The sequence below is a fragment of the Stenella coeruleoalba genome (genome assembly GCF_951394435.1).
Source record: "Stenella coeruleoalba genome assembly, chromosome: 13".
Taxonomy (NCBI): domain Eukaryota; kingdom Metazoa; phylum Chordata; class Mammalia; order Artiodactyla; family Delphinidae; genus Stenella; species Stenella coeruleoalba.
The window spans coordinates 77239479-77246194 of NC_137159.1; the positions used below are offsets into that span (position 1 = coordinate 77239479).

Here is a 6716-nt window from a genome sequence, read left to right on the forward strand (position 1 = left end):
TTTCAAGAAATCAGAAATAAACATGCTAATCACAAATTAATAAAGCCAAGGCAAAATGTAAAACACCAGATTCCTGCAGCACCAGAATCTACTATTCTAAGAAGCCTTCAAATGCAATAAACATGCTAAAGTATGATACAACAGAAATATTAGTATCTAGTTGTTCACATTGGAAAAAATTTACCGAGGCTACAAAGCACATTTAACATGTTAATAATTTGCAAAAAATCTATTTACATTCAGCTCTTCAAAAGTTTCAGAGCCCAAGAGATAATAAACAAGATCCAAAGAAAGGAGAAAAAAATACACTTAAAGTGACAGATTTCTTTTTCAGAAAAATCCCTATTCGAGCAAGAATAAAGAAAAACAGTATTCATTCTATAGATCTATAATAATTGCAAGTAAATTTAACTGATTTGTTAACACTTTGCCTTTTATGAGCAATACTTCAAAAAAATGAAATCTTTTCAATCAAGAGAGTCCTTCTTTCTATAAAAACTTCAGCAATTATTGCATTAGATATATTGAGCTTGAAGGCTACTTGGTGAATGAGAGTACTCCAAGTCTTAATTGTAATATAGAACAAAAGGAAATAGGTTGTTCACCTGAAAATAATACAAGAAATGGTTAGAAATGCAGTGCATTGTCTTAAAAAAAAACCCAGAAAAACAATTGATGGCTACACAGCAGGTCATCTGTGTTAGAACTGCAGTAAAGGAAGGCAGTGGAGAAATCCAGAGAAAACAAAAGAATCATGGACAAATTATCTGACTTGCATGCTTTAAGTTAGCTGATAAGGGTATAGAACGTCTCTTTAATGTATTCACAGACACCTTATTATTAAAGTGTCAAACCTCTTTGAGGATTCTTCAGTAATTTGCTATTCCATTTCTGTTTCATTCATTAAGCAGTTTCTAAAGCACCCCCAAGATCCCATTTGTGGAGTTCTCAATGAATGAAGCTGGAAGCAACTCAAACTATTTTGATTCACTTAAAAGAGCATAAGCCGTCTTTAGAAACAAACTGTAAATGAGAAATCTCAAACTGTAAATGAGAAATGTTATGGTCCCTTCACAATGTGAACACGTTAAAATAATTCCATAGCTTGAGACCCATGATCTAAATAATTGGTACACATATCTACCATAGTCTAGATTTACATATTGATATCAATTCTTATAAATAGGTAAAAATAATATACATTTTTACTTATTAAGAAATAAAAGGGAGTATACTCTGTAAGTGGATTAAAAAGCATGCTTAAAGGTATTAATATAGTGCTTTTATGTCTTCACTGAAAGTAAAGTATAGAATAACTTTTAGTCTAGATTTTCCTTTTAGTAACATAAAGATATTTAAAGCAATTCTAATTCTGTGCATGATTTTAGTATAAATGATTTAATTTCTTGACATAATTAACAAGTTACATGTAACTGATTCTTCTGAGAACAAATATTTAATTGAGAAATATTACAGAGTATCTATAAAAGACATTGTATAGACATTGTGGAAATATGAAAAAGATCATTAAAATCTCTGCCCTTGTGAAATGTGCTTTCACTTTGCAGATATGTCTTTAAGATAAAAATGTTCCTTACTCTACTATATTTTTTACGTGCTGAAGGGATGGATTAGGTAACTTACATGGATCCCATCCAGTTCATATACTCTATAAATTATGTGAATTAACCACTGGATAGTAGAAATATCACTCATTTATTAATTTATCTCTGCACCATTTGATACTTTAGGAAATTAATATATTTATATCTACTAAATGCAACTGAGGTGGACATTGTCACTTTCAACCTTAGATTAACTGAATGGGATCCCCTCGATAAGAAGAACCTTCCTAACTTCCTAAAGAATCACTAATCGTAGGAGCATAAAAATTACTCCATACAAAGAAAAAGACGTTTAGAACAACATTAAATATATTTCGCTCTTGCAAATTAGGAAACCACACATTTCATATCGCTATTATACTGTCATTCTATGAAATTCCACAGGGAGCTCCTCAGCAATGTTTGGAATCCATACCTATATACAACCCAAATAGAAAACCTATAGCTTGCCCAGGACAACATTTCTAACCATGCTATCCTATTACAGAATGACCAGCAAATCAAAGCCGGACGCTTAGCAGCTACAAGTCTCTGATATCTGCAGAAGCTATGTGGTGTTCACAATAGCTTGGACATGCCTGTTTTCAGAACAGGATAGCAAGACGAGGTGACATCTGACCCAAGAGCATTTGTTAGGGACAGACTCTACGGGACAGAGCTTCAGTAAAGGTTTACCGTGAGGGAAGTGGTTAAATTGAACTGTTGATTGGGGAGTGTGTTGAGAAACTCACCACCTTGCTTCCTTAGCTTCCTCAACAATTTCCAAGTGTATTTAGCTCTCAAACGAGGAAGAGACGCAGACTTTGTCGTTCTCAAGCCTCCACTAATGTTTCAGCTTTTTCAGGTAAAAATTCCTGGCATTTCCCCAAAGGGGACATTTGTGCTGGTTTCAGTCTCTTTCTGAGTGCCTGCGAGAAGCGACAGGAATGCCTGGAGTATCTTTAAAACGCCTAGAGCTTTATTGCACAGGCACTCAGGAAATGTTTATGAAAGGGAGAAAATGAGGGAGAAATAGAGAAAGAAAATGAACAGAAAGGAGAAAAAAAGAAGGAAAGAGAAGAGCCAATTAGGCAGGTATTATTGCCTGCTTTGCAGTCCCTGTCCAGCAAGACGGCACTTTAAAAGCTCTAAAGGTTTTAAAAAGCTGCACTGCTCTCCTCTACAGCGCCTGCTTCAGGTAGCATGATTCAGGCGTCTTCCTTCAGTCTTCCCGCCCAGCCCCCAGCCCCTTTCTCTGCAGGTGGCTTCATCTGGAGCATTTCCATGAAGGCTGGAGACAGGCGGCTCTGATTTGGGTTCTGCCTTCTAGGAGCCAAAGGAGAGCTGGCAGAGCCTGCTGTGTGTTTACACTGCAGCTTCCTCACTCCACTAGGTCCCAGTGCCTGTAGCTGCAGCAGTGCTGGAGGAGGTGAGACAGGTAGAAAAGAGGGAAGGCACCTACAGTTTCTCAGAAGGCTGGATTCCTTAAAGGATCCTGGGGAATAGAGCAGAGAGGGGATGCAAATGGGTCTGGACAGTTTTCAAACAGGAGCTGAAGATTCCAACTGGTTTGCCAGTTCTCTCCAAAAACTTGAAGGATTCTAAAGAAATGGACTGAGAAGCTAGGAAGGCCAGACTAAACATCTAATGAGGTGGGTATATCAGAAGTGAGGGACAATAGAAAAAAGAGAAAGAGACCTTACCAAAAAAAAAAAAAAAAAAGCAAGGCAGAGAAGAGAGATGCAATGGTATGAAAAGGGACCCTGGGACTCTCTCAACCGATGTGCTGGGAAGCAGGCAATTATTTATGTCCTTGAGGATGCTGTAAGTACAGAGAGAAGGGAACACTTCCACTCAACAATACGTTTTAATTCTTTATTCCATAGACTAGAAGTTAATTGACTTTCCCCTAGCTCCATGGCCCTGAGCCTCAATTTTCTCATCTGTAAAACAACAGGTTTGGACTAGATGCTTTCGAAGGTCTCTGCCCAATGTTTTCCTCTATAACTGTCAGCCTATGAAGCAAGGTATCTGAGAGCAAACATCTATGAGCTTTCACACCAGGTTTCCCCTACTTTCTCCACCACCCATTTATCAATGCAGCGCTACACCTGCACTATTCAGGGAGCTGATTCCAATTTTCAGGGTTGACGAGGAGTATGGCTCAATTATGACAAATGATTGGTCCTTCTGCCCTGGAGTAAAGAAGGGAGGGACAGAGAAGGCAGTATGATTTACACTTTGGGTTTCCAAGGAGAGGATATTCTCGAATTTTCTATTTCAAATTTCATCCACTTCAATAAATTATAAATTCCTTCAAAGGGTTCCAGATAGCCAGACTGACTGAAGAGCCAAAAGTCCTATAATGATCTATCCTATTTGGGGCAAAATTTATTTCATTTCATCCCAGATATTGGATCTACTTTTTCCATGGAAATCCAGCACACACTGGTCATGCTCTTCTCTTGTCTGCCTGCCTCATGCCCTTCTGCCAGCCTGCTTCAGTGCAGCATTTTCTGGGGTTATTAACACCCAAGTTTAATGAGAGTATACTCATGAGTGAGGTGTTCAGTGAAGCAGGACGCCCCTCCCCCTCCGCCAGCAACAACACACATATGTAGGCAGTTTAAATGGCAGTGAGGATAAAATGTGTCTTCCCAAGAGTTTCATTTTTAATTTGTCTCAACGTGAAACCCCTTTAAATTGAAAAAATTAATATGTAGAAACACAACTCCCTTGCTCCTCCCGTCTTCAAGTGGGCTATGACACACAGATAGTATACACTTGTTTTTACTACACCCACTAGCATTTCCATTTCATTTCAGTCTCCAAAACATGGCCAGGAGGGCAACTCTAGAAAAATGGATTCCCACTCTGACATCTCACAGGGCACTGATCCGTGCAGTGCTGAGCGCCTCCAGGGAGCATCACCATTTCCTGCCCCCTCCCCCAATTCACCAGAGCCCCTGATTTCCACGGGGGTTTGACCTTGCAAAGACCCTTCTTCCGTTTCTGGGCAAGGAAGAACCCATTTTAACTCAAAACACAGAACGACCTTTTCTCCTTTAAAGAAACACTACCAAAGGTAAAACATCTGGGTTTACATTTTTCAACCCTGCATTCCGGAATGTGAATACAGGATGCAAAGGCAGGTAACTAGTTTGGATCTGACGATCCCCATTCAGAGGCTCTGAGTCTCAGACTCTGTTCAGAATAGACCGGGCTGACAGGGCGGTTGAACATCTTTCCTTTTTTTGCCCATTCACCATCGTGATGAAAAATCAAAACCGAAAAATTATTTACTCATTTCTAAATACTAACAAGAGAAATGTGCTTCTAGCGCCTAGCTCTGTGGTTCTAAACACTAACATCCCACTTGGAAACCAACCCTGGTTTCCACACCAGCTCGTCCACTCAGTTTTACTTAGCAAACACGTTCGCTGCTCTTCCACGGTGAGAAAAATGGTGCACCAGCCCCACGGATGACAGTTTGGTACTTAACTGCAACCGCTCAAGAGTTTTATCAGCACCCGGAAAACTTCACAGTCGGTCAGTTAGCTACTTAAATCTGTGTAAGGAAATCTGCCTACTTAGCGACAAACTTAAAAAGCACCTCTGTTTCACCTATCTTAAATCTAGCCTAAGACAATCCCCCAAACACGCTGCATATAAACATTCCCCCTTCCCCCGCCCCCGTTATTCCAAAAGGTCCCTCATGGACTAACAGTACGTTCATATTACCAGCATTAACCAAAGCAACTGTCACCGTGCATTTAGATGTGTCTATGCAAAGCAAAGTAAGTGACAATAGCCAAAGCATCTCCCAGACAACTGGCTGCACTACACATGCAGAAATGCCACAAAGATCGTATTTTCTACTTACTGTTATAGCGCTGCCCACGGTCACTTAGCGAAAATGATAAAACTCAACAGTTCTTTGTAAATAAATATATGTACATATATTTAATTCGGATAAACGGTTAAGCCGTCTCCGTGTATGGTTCTCTCACGCTCTTTTTTTCTGTGGAGCTCTAGACTGCTTAAATTCCTCTTGAATCGCGCCTTGCAAGCCCAGCAGTCGCTGCAGCACGCTCCGGTAAGTCTCTGCTGCAGATTGGGAATCCCATAGAAAACCTACGGTCCCTGGAGCCGGATGCGCAGGCGCTGGAGCCACCGCCTCTCCAGGCACCCCCTCCCCTTTCCCCTCCTTCCTCCTCCCCCCTCCCTCCTCCCTCCTCCTCCGGGCTCCGCAGCCCGGCTTGGAGAGATCTGGCGCCGCGAGCAAAAGCAGTCAGGCATTGGCGCATGCTCAGTTGGAGGGGCTCGGAGCTTCCGAGAGTGGATTCCATGTCTCCAGATTTTAGCAGAAACGCAAAAGGAAAGTAGCTAAGAAAAGGGAGCCTGGCCACTCGAGCAACCTTCACCTGGGCTGGCAGAGCGGGCTAGGCTCACCACGCCCCGCGGTTACCCCGTCTGGTGGTGAAGGCTGAGGCCAGAGCTGGGACACGTGGAGCCTGCTTTTCCCTCCACCCTCATGCCTAGAGGGCCCCCGGCCCACTCTTTGAGGGGCTGCAAGGGGAAGGAGAAAACTGCAGAAATTCCTTTCTCTGAAGGAAGAGTTCCCAGCAAGCTGTGAGCGCGTCTTCCCGGCTCACTGTCGAGGAAACTGTTATGGTGGGCACTTTGTGCGGGCCATTTCTTCCGAGGGTCTTATACTGGGAGTACAGGGAGCCAGGCCTTCTAGTACCCCACTACTCAGGAGGGTCCTGGTCCAGAACGGCGTTGGAGAAATGTGTGTTGAAGGGAGGTGGCTCTGAAGCTTCTTGTCCTGGGTGACCTTGGGCAAATCATGCTAATCATCAACCAACGGTTAATAATAAGCACCTTGTTTATGCACTAAATATATTTTATTGAATGTGCTTTGGGTGGGGCTGGGGAGGGGATAGTGAAGGGGAGGGAATGAAACTTCCTCGGAATCCTGGGTTGAGGGATTGGACTAAGCCATTTTATAAAGCCCCTTTCTGTGTCCTTGAAGGACACACATTTGCCAGCCCTCCCGGGATCCTGACTGTCCTAGCCAAAGCCTGGAAGACTTGTCAAGGAGTAGTGCCC

General features: G+C 42.2%; 1 protein-coding gene across 2 annotated transcripts in view; it reads right to left on the bottom strand.

Annotated features, from left to right (window-relative positions):
• The window catches only part of VSNL1 (visinin like 1), a 99583-nt gene extending 93851 nt beyond the window's left edge, over positions 1–5732 (bottom strand). For both annotated transcript variants that reach the window (XM_079941410.1, XM_079941411.1), the window contains exon 1: positions 5488–5732. The gene's annotated coding sequence lies outside the window, so the exon portion shown is untranslated. The remainder of the gene's footprint in view (positions 1–5487) is intronic.
• Between the last annotated feature and the right edge of the window lie 984 nt (positions 5733–6716).